Genomic DNA, 12,686 nt, shown 5'->3' on the forward strand with positions numbered 1-12,686 from the left:
ACGTTCCTTTCGAGAAACGCTGTTCACATAATTTAGAGAACCGGCATTTGAAGCTGACGGCACAACGATCCTATTGCCACCGACGTATATTTTTCGTAAGGACCACGAACATAAGAGAAATCGGAAGTCGTACGGAGTCACATACGAGTAGATTGTCTTTATCCGTCCGCTCTGTTTTGGTATGCAATGGTACAACGTATCCTCTACCATGCACTTTATGGTGGTTTGCGGAGTGCTTATGTAGATATATATGGTAGGCTGAGGACGTAGAAAAACTTTTAAATAATAAAACATGACCTATACAAAGAATCTGACTGCCGCTGTTAGTCATGAACGAAAAAAGTAATTTGGCATAGTCTTTCTCAGAGCGTGCAGAATCTTATGTGGGGCCAATAAGACGTCAATTTTAATCGAGATATGGTATGCCAATGTTTACGTAATAAAAAAAAATAAAGTAGGTAATTCAGTACAATTCTTATATAATTGCGATAAATCACTTTAAGGGGTGCCAAATGGTACAATTAATGTCAATGTAATTCCAGTAAATTATTGTAGGGGTCTACATAGACATCGCGCATCTGCTAGATGTCCGCGAAATACGTAATTTTGTTTTGAAGTTGACAGCCAATGAGAAAATAGGCGCAAAAATACTATTGGTCAGTTTTCAAGCAGTAATGGCGGACAGCATCAGCTGGTAATATATGCAACTTTCTGGTAGATAATTTTACTGCACACAAAATAAAATATGTACTCCCTCCAAAAGAAGTTCCACACAAACATTAAAATAAAATTATGATGAGCAGCAAAATGTCTGAGAAGAATTTTGAAAGAAAATTAGTAATTGACTTTAATTTGGCGGGTTTTCAACACTGTCAACAATACGAAATAATGGAAACAATATTTGTTGGAACTTAGCAAAATTGAACATTGATATTGTGACAGTATTTTTAAAATAGATAATTTAACTGCAATTGCCTTTAGTTTTGAAATGAGAGAGCGCGTAATAACTTTCTTTTAATGTCTTAACTGTTGCGGCAGGCAGTGCGATGACGTCTGCGGTGGTCCGCGCGGACAACATGTCAAGTGAATCCTGGTTCGTAGCGTAAAGATAATGATGGATTCTCCTGTTTCATTAATATTCCAGTTACGGCGGTGGTCCACGTCTCCGTTACAGTCGAATCAGCTGGCAGCACTGGCGCGATAATAATAGTTCCAGTGTGTGCGTTGTCGTTACGCGTGCGACGTTTTATTATTAAAAGTTGTAAGTATGCTGTTTAGGTTTTTATATTGGTAACGCCATGTAGCGCTCTATATGAAAACCACTGGCTGTGCTGGGTGCAGTCTGTGGCTGGGTGGCATGTTGTAATATTCGCCATTGTAGTGTTGGGCTGTTGGCTGTTAACAGCGCATAGCGTCGCACAGGTGGAGTGAGCCGCCAGCAGTGGTGGATGTGGGGAGAGAAATGGCGGAGTTTGGAAATTTGTAAGACTGGATGTCATGAACTGCTATATATATTATGACTATTATGGTAAATACATTGTTTGTTCTCTATTAAAATGTTTCATTTGCTAACTATGCCTATCAGTAGTTAGTGCCTTCCGTAGTTTGAATCTTTTATTTAGCTGGCAGTAGTGGCACTCGTTGTATTGCAGTAGTTCGAGTAACGAAGATTTGGGTGAGGTAAGTGATTCATGAAAAGTATAGTTTATTGTTAGTCAGGGCCATTCTTTTGTAGGGATTTTTGAAAGTCAGATTGCGTTGCGCTAAAATTACACAGCTATCTGATCATTTAACAGAGAAACAAACACTTTTTTTACTACGTCAATGACAGATGTTTACGCAATTACACAGTTGGATAACTTCACACTTATGAAATTGTATTTTGTCTGTACTGTGTGAACTGTTCATATTTTTTGGGAATCATTGTGACACTATGAGAGCTTTGAATGATGTATTTGGTATGGGATCATGATTTTTAAAGTACGTTTGAGGTAGATAACACTTTTGAAATGAGCAGAGAATTTTTTTTAGGTTTTAAAATATTCAGAAAGCTACGACGATTTTGAGATGTGATTGATCTGTTATGATGTTATTATTACAACGACGATGTGTATTATGCTGTTGAGGTATGCTTATGATCAATAAGCTGATGCTATATGAGGAATTTATTATGATGAAATATTGAAGAAGTGTCGACGAATATGTATATGTGTGATAAAGTAAGGAATAATGAGTAGTGGCTAGGAACTCTGATTTGTGACAAAAGGATGTTGGAAACCGAGAATCGTAATTTAAGAATTATGAAATGTGTGTATATACGTGAATGTATCACAATGCCGACGAAAATTTTTTAGACACTGTTATATTTACAGGATTTTGTTTCTACACATTTGTAACACAAATTCTTGACCTGTGAAAATTTTTATATGAGACTGTCACTGTAGCGGAAACTGCTGTCGTAAATATTTCGTTCAGAAAGGTAAGTGACCTTGATGCAATGCGTAATGGGCGCCCACCTGCCTGGAGAAAAAGTCATTAGGTGGAGAAAAAAGAGATCATTAACCCTACTATTGACATTCCTTTGTAGAAAGCATCGCAAATATGACACGCCTTTACTTGGAAACATATGATTATACTGTGGAGCACGTACTTTGTGCTACTTACTGAAATGCTTATGAATTGATGGGAAATATTCGTACATCTGTACACCTGATTATGACAAGTGTCTTTCTACGAGAGTTGAGAGAATTTCTACTGACTTATGAAATGCCACATAGCTGTTGAATGATGTTTTTATGCTTTGCTTTGCGTAATTGCTTATTTCATTTGATATCTAATTCCCAGCTGTGTTGTAACATTGGTTTTATAAAATAAAATAAAATGCATTTGTTAATGTGAACACTTTCTGCCAACAGATCTATTAAGTAATAATATTATGATCCACATTCTTCGAAAAAGGAGCACTTGGAATGGAAAGAACAATAAGAAGCGATTAATAACAGTAACTGCATACATAATTTTCTTTTTAAGTAATTGGTAATATTTCTCGTAGAATAAGTTGTGGTGCACCACTTTAATTACATAGACATTAAGATGTGAATAGACATTTCTCTTATCTGCATTGTTGTCTTAAGTGTACTATTTTTTCTGCTTGTGGGTTGGTCATGTTTAGATATAAGTTATTGCATTTGCTGCTTCTGTTTGCCAGGCATGGTGCTATTGAATTTCACTTTGTATTACACTGTTAAGCCAGTTTTACTACTGATTTATTTTTCTTGTTTACTGCACATTGCCTTATATTAGTTGTAATATTGCAATTGCTCTGCTAATTTATTTTACTGCAGCTTGCTTGGACAATTTCCATTTTTTTCATTGCTGTTTGTATTAATTGTTTTATGCTGCTGCATTGCCTCGTCCCTTAGTTTAGCATCTGAGCTCAGTAGGTTTAATTTAGCTTAATATGGGGTAGGCTATATGCGAGAACGAGTTGTGATGAATTGGAAGAAATGCATTGGGAAGCTATAAGAAAATGGTTTGGCCAAAAAAGAATTTTGAAAGAAATATGTGAACATATAAATACAGAAAGCATGCTTGGATAGGATTTTTTTTTGGTGGAAACAAATGTTGAAATAAGACGAAAGATCTATGAAATGAAGTTTTAGGTTGGACTGCAGTACCAAATGTTACACTGAAAGCAAACCCTGCCCTTTCCTCTTATGTTGTTCTGCTATGTGTTTGTGTACTCTTGTATATTTGTGTTTTTACTGTCTTCATGTGTTTAGCTGATATGAGTTACGTTGTAGAATTTTTCTTATAATATGTTACTTACTTTGTAAAGATGTTTAGACATTATTTATTCTGTTTTGTTTTAATGCTCATGTGTGAAGTTGATGTTTCAAAAGTTATTCTGATTTTTTATGTATGAACTTATGTCATAATTCCTGTAACACTGATGTATATAATATTTCGATTCTTTTCTAAAGCCTGTACTACAAATGTTTTCTGTATTGTTATGTCCTTTAATGATGTATTTTGTACCTTTGTTATTGTATTCTTAAGTTATAAAATTGTAATTGACACCAGTTCATCAAATTAAGTAACTTGTAAGCATTCATTTCACTGCACATATTTCTGTTGGTCATAGTATATGCACAATATGTGAAAAAAAAAGAGGACTGTTAGTGTTTTGACGTGTGTTAATAATGCAGCAAGGGACTGATTTACAGCATTGCTGGTTTTAAGCACAATTCCAAAAACTTTGTGAGTGCGCAAATGGTGGTTCATGGACTTGCTATATTGTCCGCAAGACTCTTCGATGGTGATTGTGCACCTGCACAGTCGCAACAAATGGCTGCTGCCCGCCTCTACAAGGACTACAGTGGGTCTGCATCTTTGATGGCCCACCAATACCATTATTTCTACAAGGACTGCAGTGGGTCTGCACCTCTGGTGGCCCACCAATACCATACACTCTACCAGGACTACAGTGGGTCTGCTCTGTGATGACCTACCTACCAGTATTCTTCAAAACTTCGTCTGACTCTGCTGTGGGTTTGCTCTGTTGTGGCCCATTACCTGCCTCCATGTCAAGAGTCAGCACTGTCTTTCCGTTAGAAGGACAACACTACTTCTTCAAGACTGCATGGAAATCCACTACTTCCGTGTGAATTTTTTTTTACTGCTCAGACTTTGAGAAAAACACTGCTATTTTACTGTGATGAAGGATCAGGACTGTCTTTATGGACTGTGAGAAAATTTTAGCTTTTGACCAACATAGTATCAATAAGTGTGTGCATTTGATTTCTCTGTTATTGTAATTGTGCAAAAATTTTAACAAATATGTATTGGCCAGTGTACAAAACAATTTTTAAAATTTTTTTGGGGGACCATGGGGGCTATGTAAGTAGGCTTTTTAGGTTTTTATATTGGTAACGCCATGTAGCGCTCTATATGAAAATCACTGGCTGTGCTGTGTGCAGTCTGTGGCTGGGTGGCATGTTGTAATATTCGCCATTGTAGTGTTGGGCTGTTGGCTGTTAACAGGGCATAGCGTTGCACAGGTGGAGGTGAGCCGCCAGCAGTGGTGGATGTGGGGAGAGAAATGGCGGAGTTTGGAAATTTGTAAGACTGGATGTCATGAACTGCTATATATATTATGACTATTAAGGTAAATACATTGTTTGTTCTCTATTAAAATATTTCATTTGCTAACTAAGCCTATCAGTAGTTAGTGCCTACCGTAGTTTGAATCTTTTATTTAGCTGGCAGTAGTGGCACTCGTTGTATTGCAGTAGTTCGAGTAACGAAGATTTGGGTGAGGTAAGTGATTCATGAAAAGTATAGTTTATTGTTAGTCAGGGCCATTCTTTTGTAGGGATTTTTGAAAGTCAGATTGCGTTGCGCTAAAAATATTGCTTGTCAGTTTAGTGTTGATCGGAATAAGTAAATAGAGTAATGTCTGAGAACGTTCTAGCCGGCCGGTGTGGCCGTGCGGTTAAAGGCGCTTCAGTCTGGAACCGCGTGACCATACGGTCGCAGGTTCGAATCCTGCCTCGGGCATGGATGTGTGTGATGTCCTTAGGTTAGTTAGGTTTAATTAGTTCTAAGTTCTAGGCGACTGATGACCTCAGAAGTTGAGTCGCATAGTGCTCAGAGCCATTTGAACCATTTTTTTGAGAACGTTCAGTTTTGCTCAGCTGTTTGTAAACCAAATGACGTAAGAGGTTTATCAGCACAGTAATTCACTAATTTTTCTAAGGGGACGTTTCAATGTTTATTAATCACGCGGTTCGGGTAGGTCGGAATTATGCAATGTTTTAGTATTTACGATATATAGCCGGTTAATGCCAAGATTTCGCACAGTTCTTTCACCGTGTTGCCACAGGAAAACAGTCACATGTGTTCATCACTATAACAGTTCGTTAAACATCAGTAAAATTTACGTCGTCGTCTTTAAGACAGTTTGGATGATATAGTAAATGTTTCTTGATCAAATCACAGCACTGTTCTTTTACTTAACATTTTGGTTTGTTCCACTTTCACGCAATTCTAACAGTTAGTGTCTCCACACGACAATGGTGTCTGGTTCACGGCTAATTGTCACAAGTTCACACAGTGTGTAAAATCGTCACCGCAAATAGTCGACATACTTTTCAGGTTTTACTGTTCACTTAATAATGCACGATCTCCTATTGACACAGGGGACGCACTGTAATGAATTGTTCCTGCGCGTATCACCGTCTTTCACGCCGAACTTTGCAACGCTTCTCCACCCGCGAACCGGCCACGATACCACAACAGCTCGCAAGTTCTCTATCGATAGTCGTTCGCTCTCTTTCTGACACAGTACTTCTCCTCGCCTAACCAAAGATTTACAAAGCATGTAAAACCAGAACATTGATATTCGTACAATATAAAATACAAAACAGTAGCAAAATGAATGAAGAAATAATGCATTAACAAATAAAGAATAGTTTACAAAAAAAATGGTTCAAATGGCTCTGAGCACTATGGGACTCAACATCTTAGGTCATAAGTCCCCTAGAACTTAGAACTACTTAAACCTAACTAATCTAAGGACATCACACACACCCATGCCCGAGGCAGGATTCGAACCTGCGACCGTAGCAGTCCCGCGGTTCCGGACTGCAGCGCCAGAACCGCTAGACCACCGCGGCCGGCATAGTTTACATAAATGACACATACGTACTACGACAAGGTGCAGCACAAAAGCAAAAGAATTATTATCGGCTTTCGGGGAAAGCATTGTCTGTACAAGGTGAAGTCCCGCTTTGTGTTGTCCGCCGCCGAACTGCGTTGTACCACGCCGCTGGTTACTCTGCCCGTCACAAAGCTCGCCCACGCACTGTTTCGTGCTGCTCTGTCTGGCTCTGTTCTCCCCACACTCACAAAGTACATACTGTTGTCTCTTCCACCACTCGTGGCCCACTATAATAAGGAGCGTTGTCGTTGCCAGTTTTCCATCTACTTATTTACATAACATTTTTACAGCCTTACATCGTTCGGAATGTTACAGAAAGGTTGTATGTACTTCTTGTATTTAAAAGAGAACATTATACGATTATGTGTCATAAATTCTACTGTGTAACTGTTACAAAATTAGGTAATGAGGCGCTGTTTGAGTATGACTCTCACTTCTTCACTAATGATCTGAGGGACGCTCGCCCCTCATTTTGGTTTCTTGCGCAAAAGACGCGAAAAAGTAAATGCAGTACTGTAGTACATTAGATAACTTCGACAAAATAAACGTTAATACGAAGAACCGTCACACCGCTATGGACGTCCTCAGGCGTACGAATCGTCGCGTGTGTCTGGAACGACTCACAGACAACATTTAGGAATGAAATATTGCAGTCTAACATATACAGCCGTGACACTCATTGCTGTGAAAACTGTCTCCGACTGACGGTTCTAACGACACTCCCTCTCCTAGGGGCGAGAAAGCCAGCCGTATGTTTAGTTTCCGTTTTGAATTATTTCCTGCTTGATTAACAAAAGAGTTATTATATTTTCGAGTTCGAAGCTTTAGTAAATGATCAAGGGACTTGAATGATTGAAAAATAAATGCATAAATCCGAACCTATCTGCTTCAGTGAGATAAGCTACAACTTATTCATGAAGAAGTACTTACTAATATGTTTATATCTGCAGCTTATATCGCTTACAGAAACAGAGTATAAGCATATACTTCATTCATGAGGAACACATATTTCTTTTTTTGTTGGTTTTTATTTCGGCAGGCGTTTTCCTCGACACGAAAAAAATTTGTATGGAGGCTAATGATTCCCACGTTCTTACATTTAAGTGGATTTTCTAATACAGGAATATTTTTGTGAATGTAGCTACTTTTGATTCAGTAGCGAATATGTTGAAGAATATTAACATTTGCTGTTGAGATAGAGCTACAACTGTGGAATTGGTTCCTTCTGCATGGGGAAACAGATATATTGCTTTTGAGCTTTTATTATCACATCTGTGTGATTTCCCCTTCAGCTGATAATGTAGTTGCTTAACTGAAAAGTTAAATGATGTAGCTATTGCATTACATGCAGTTTTCCTGTGTTCCACATTCACTGGTTTGACAGAAAATGCAGTGAAGAATATTTCACGTTGCACGTTAGGTATACGAGGTCTTCCTGTAAAAGGTCGTCTTCTCTTGTCTGCTAGCCATTTTGTAGTTCTTAAAATAAACCGACATGCGTCATTAAATATCCGTTGATTACAGGAGAATTGTAAAGGTTCAAAATGGTTCAAATGGCTCGGAGCACTATGGGACTTAACATCTGAGGTCATCAGTCCCATAGAACTTAGAACTTAGAACTAATTAAACGTAAGTAACCTAAGGACATCACACACATCCATGCCAGAGGCTGGATTCGAACCTGCGACCGTAGCTGTCGCGCGGTTCCAGACTGAAGCGCCTAGAACCACTCGGCAACAATGGCCGGCAAATGTAAAGGAAATACCCTGTAATGTAAAGGAAATGCTCTGTAATGTACCGTTTCGTACCTTCTCAGTGGCGATTTTATGGCACTACGTACACTCCGATTGTAAACGTTATCTTTCAGATATATAATCGATACTATTGGCTTTCTAGCCCCTTGGAGCACTATTTTTGCAATGTATAACAAAAATATGCTGTATTGTCGTGAGTGTATGTGTTAGGCTCTGGAAATATTCCAGCAGATTAAATATCAAGGTGAGAATGTAAGGAAGTAGTCAGTTACATTAACTTACAAACACAGAATGTACTCCGCCTGAAGGCGGTATGGCGCTATATCTAATTGGATGACAACGTTTGTTCTGTCCATTCAGTCTTTTTCCTACGGTTGTTCAGTATGTGGCTCCTCTTGGTGGTACACCTTCCATAACCGCGCTATGGAGTTAGACGTGTCACTCTTCCATAATTTCACATTCGATACCATCCATGGCTAATGCATGTAATTATCTCTGTCATGCTCAGTAGTTACTACGTACACGCTGGCCTCTCTCCGAACGTGTTCATTGCACACTACCTATCGTGGTGCACGTACACCTAGCGTGCATACACTTTTTCCTTTCCTGCGTTCCAGTTTCAATACAATAGAGGTACCTTCCCCATGTTTTTCCTACTGACTGATGCATATGTTTTCTATTGACAGCCCATAGTCAATGATTAGTAAATTTATTACTCTTAATACAATTACTTGTAGTATAGGTTTACCACATTTGAATTCAACTGAACGTTTCCAGTTGAATCTATTTTGCGATGTTTAACCTCAAAGGAACCAAAAAAAATTACGTATGAAGCATAAATTTAACATAGGGCTATAGTGTTACAACATGAATGACGTGGATGAGTATGTAAAATACATTATTCGGCTGCTGATGGGTAACGGCTTAGAAATGCCAACACCCTCTCCGAACAACGCAAATTCACGGCTAACTTCGAGGAAAGCTGTTAAGTAACCAAATATTTTTACACAAAACCTCTGCAAATAAAGTTTTCTATAAATATTCGCCTTGTATGTAACGCCTACTGCCACCATGCAACTACACAGCTTGTTGAGCGTACAAATGGTCTGAATCGGGTGTGCTTTACTCCACAACACAGTAACTGCAAACGGCAGTAAAGTTTATTTTATTTCGATGTCAAAAGCATCTTACTTAAAACGATTTTAACAGTCAATAAACCAGTAGAATGTAAAGTGTAACTTGAACGCTACGTTACGTTTCTCAATAACAAGGAAGTGAAAATAGCGTCCTAAACGACATGAGTGAGGTTGTGCTTCATTACTTTTCTGCGTGTCACAGGTGACATGTAACAACAACAACGTTGTCCTATTGTACATATCATAATTTTTTTCTTCTGATTTTTGATAAATTAGTGTAATCGATGTACTGATTTCATTTCTTTTTTTGTTTCATGCCATTATGTTAAGGAAATGATAAACAACTTTCAATGTAAATATTAATATTTATGTCAAATTTCAAGCAATGTTATAACAGAATTGAAATGTAAGAAACGTTGAAACTATTGTAAGATGTCGGAGATGTAATTATGCGTCTGGTCCATACGTAGGCAATGTATTAGGATATGTAGTATGCAAAACCTCTGGTGAATACCCTGTCTGTAGGGGAGCGGTAAAAGGTGGATGGCAGGCGAGCGCGGGAAAATGCACACGGGCACTGCACGGCATAACGGGTTCAGCAGTAGTAGTCGGAGTTGGGCATTGGTCTGAGCCACACGTTCTGGATCAAGGAGGCTCTCCTGGAAGACGTAGTTTCATTGAGCCTCGGATGTGCCGTCCCGACGCCTATACAGCATGGCAAAATTCCTTAGGCACTAAATGGAAAAGTATTGCGACGCTATGAAGAAGTAAAGTGCCGATACATCAAGAGCCATAGCTGTGGTTGTATGTGGGCTCTGTGCCTCGTCATCTCGCTGCCCGCCAACCGCCACATCGATACAAACAGGTTGAAACTTTTAGTACTGTATTCGTGTGGACCAGTGTTACTTTTGTTCCATACTGTTCAATAACAACTTAAATTTTACCAGAACTGTCCTATCATTTAATTATCCTCACAACTAACCTAGACAGGGTCCTTTCCACATGTTGTGCAATCCGAGTATCCCGAGATGAAGATTTAAAGTTTATGTTAATAATAATTACTTGCAGACCTAGCTACGTTAGAATGATGTTTAAAGAACTGTTTTGTTAATGAATCTATAGGTAAATAACAAAGGTCTGACTAAGTGGGAAGATAATTTTGAAATTGGTTTAGTAATGAAGTTTAATTATTTTGAGGCAGATATATTATGGTATTTTAAATGAGCAGGAAATAAGATAAAAGAGTAGTAATTCATATATTGGAAATCTTGAGTGCTTAATGCTTTCAATAGTTAATAGTTTCAATACAGTGATCATAACAGATTCAGCCCCCCCTTTTTTTATTCATTTGAATTCTGAACTGTTCTAAACTGATTAGACCAGTAAAGTTAAAGCCAATATAAAACCCAAAATTTATCAGTGTTTTACATTTATCAAAATTGACATTGTGTGTGTGTTTCGAAAGTGCTATTTCTAGGGTAACCTATGCCCGATTTTAATCAGATCAATAGACAGTACGAAGTTTCGTAGTAAACCTTATAGTGTAATGTTGTGTATTTATGGTTTATCCATATTGGCACAGAAAGTGAAATTATCAGTTCAGTAGATTTTCTGGTTCTAAAATTTACCATATTACGCGGTGTTACTACGTGTTGTTATGCTCGAACGTACATCAACTTGTCCAGGGGAGAAACTCAGTTAATGCCTAATTAGGCTTTCGACCGTATTATTAACAAATTGGTAACATCATCTGTGTTGTTTCTTGTCCGTCCTGACGTGTAGTTGCATTTCGGACTTGCTTGACGTATCATTGTTATGACTGAGTGGGTGTAAGTCTGATTTGCCCTCATTCAGATACACGCGGTCAATGTCTATACAAAAATCCTTTCTCTTAAGGTGAAGCCCGTTAACTTACTATAGTACAGGCTTTAAAAGTATCGTGCGCCCGAGCTTAGTGTTACAAGTGGCTCCCGTTGACAGTACATCTAGTTGTTGTAGGTCACAAATTAATGTGAATACCGAACAGTGGATGTTCAGTGGCACGAATTGTAATACTATTCAGTAGAGTAAATAGCAGTGAACGTCAAGTACGGTGGAGCGGTGTAATTTGCATTCAGTATGGACAGGAACGTAGACACGGTAGATGTGCCGAGCGTAATGGAAAATGTCGCTGGGAACGACAGGAGTGTACGCGGCCAGATAACAGATGGCGTTAGCGGAAGACAATTGGCGTACATACAATACCACGAACATGTTAACGAACAGATTGAAATGTCGAGATTGCCTAGAACACAGCAAGGAATAAAACAGGAAGTAGAGGATGACTTTGTAGACGATAGTGGGTACGTGAACGAATCCACTGACATGTTTGATTCTTCACAGATAAAGAAAGAACCGAAAGAAACTTTGAAGTAGGATCGGAACACACCGATTTCATAGAACAAAACAGTGTGAAACTTTTAAGCATGAACGATTTATTTGAACAATTAACCAAACAAATTGCAGGGCAGAATGATCAGCTTCAAAAACAAGTTAGTATTCAGGTTAGTCAGCTTAAAACACACGTTGACGAGCAGCTTAAAACACAGAGCCATCAGCTCAAAACACAGAATGATCAGCTTAAAACACACGTTGGTCAGCTTAAAGGAGAGGTAGAAGAACAAGGAATTAAAATTAGTAAACAAATAGAACAGGTAGAACAAAAAGTGGGTAGTTTAAACTCTGTAGTAAATACTATGAAATTTGAAACTGACACAATTAACAAAAATATGGATACTATGCAGGGGGAAATTGACAATATTAACAGTAGGTTTGATGTTGAAATTCTCAGCATCCAAGAGAAAGTCGAGCCTCTGGTTGAAACAAAAGTAGACGAAAAAGTTTTCGGTCTTAAAACTGAGATCGTAAACGAATGTCAACACGGAATATCACAATTGAAAAAGGCAATTTCAGACACTGAAAGAGATTTAGGCGAAAAAGTTACCGGATGTGTACAAAAGTGTGAACAAAATACTTCGAAAATTCAAGGCAAAATTTTCGATCTCGAGAGTAAAATCAAAGATAGGCCTGGTGTTG

This window comes from Schistocerca nitens, chromosome 1 (genome assembly GCF_023898315.1).
Source record: "Schistocerca nitens isolate TAMUIC-IGC-003100 chromosome 1, iqSchNite1.1, whole genome shotgun sequence".
Lineage (NCBI taxonomy): Eukaryota > Metazoa > Arthropoda > Insecta > Orthoptera > Acrididae > Schistocerca > Schistocerca nitens.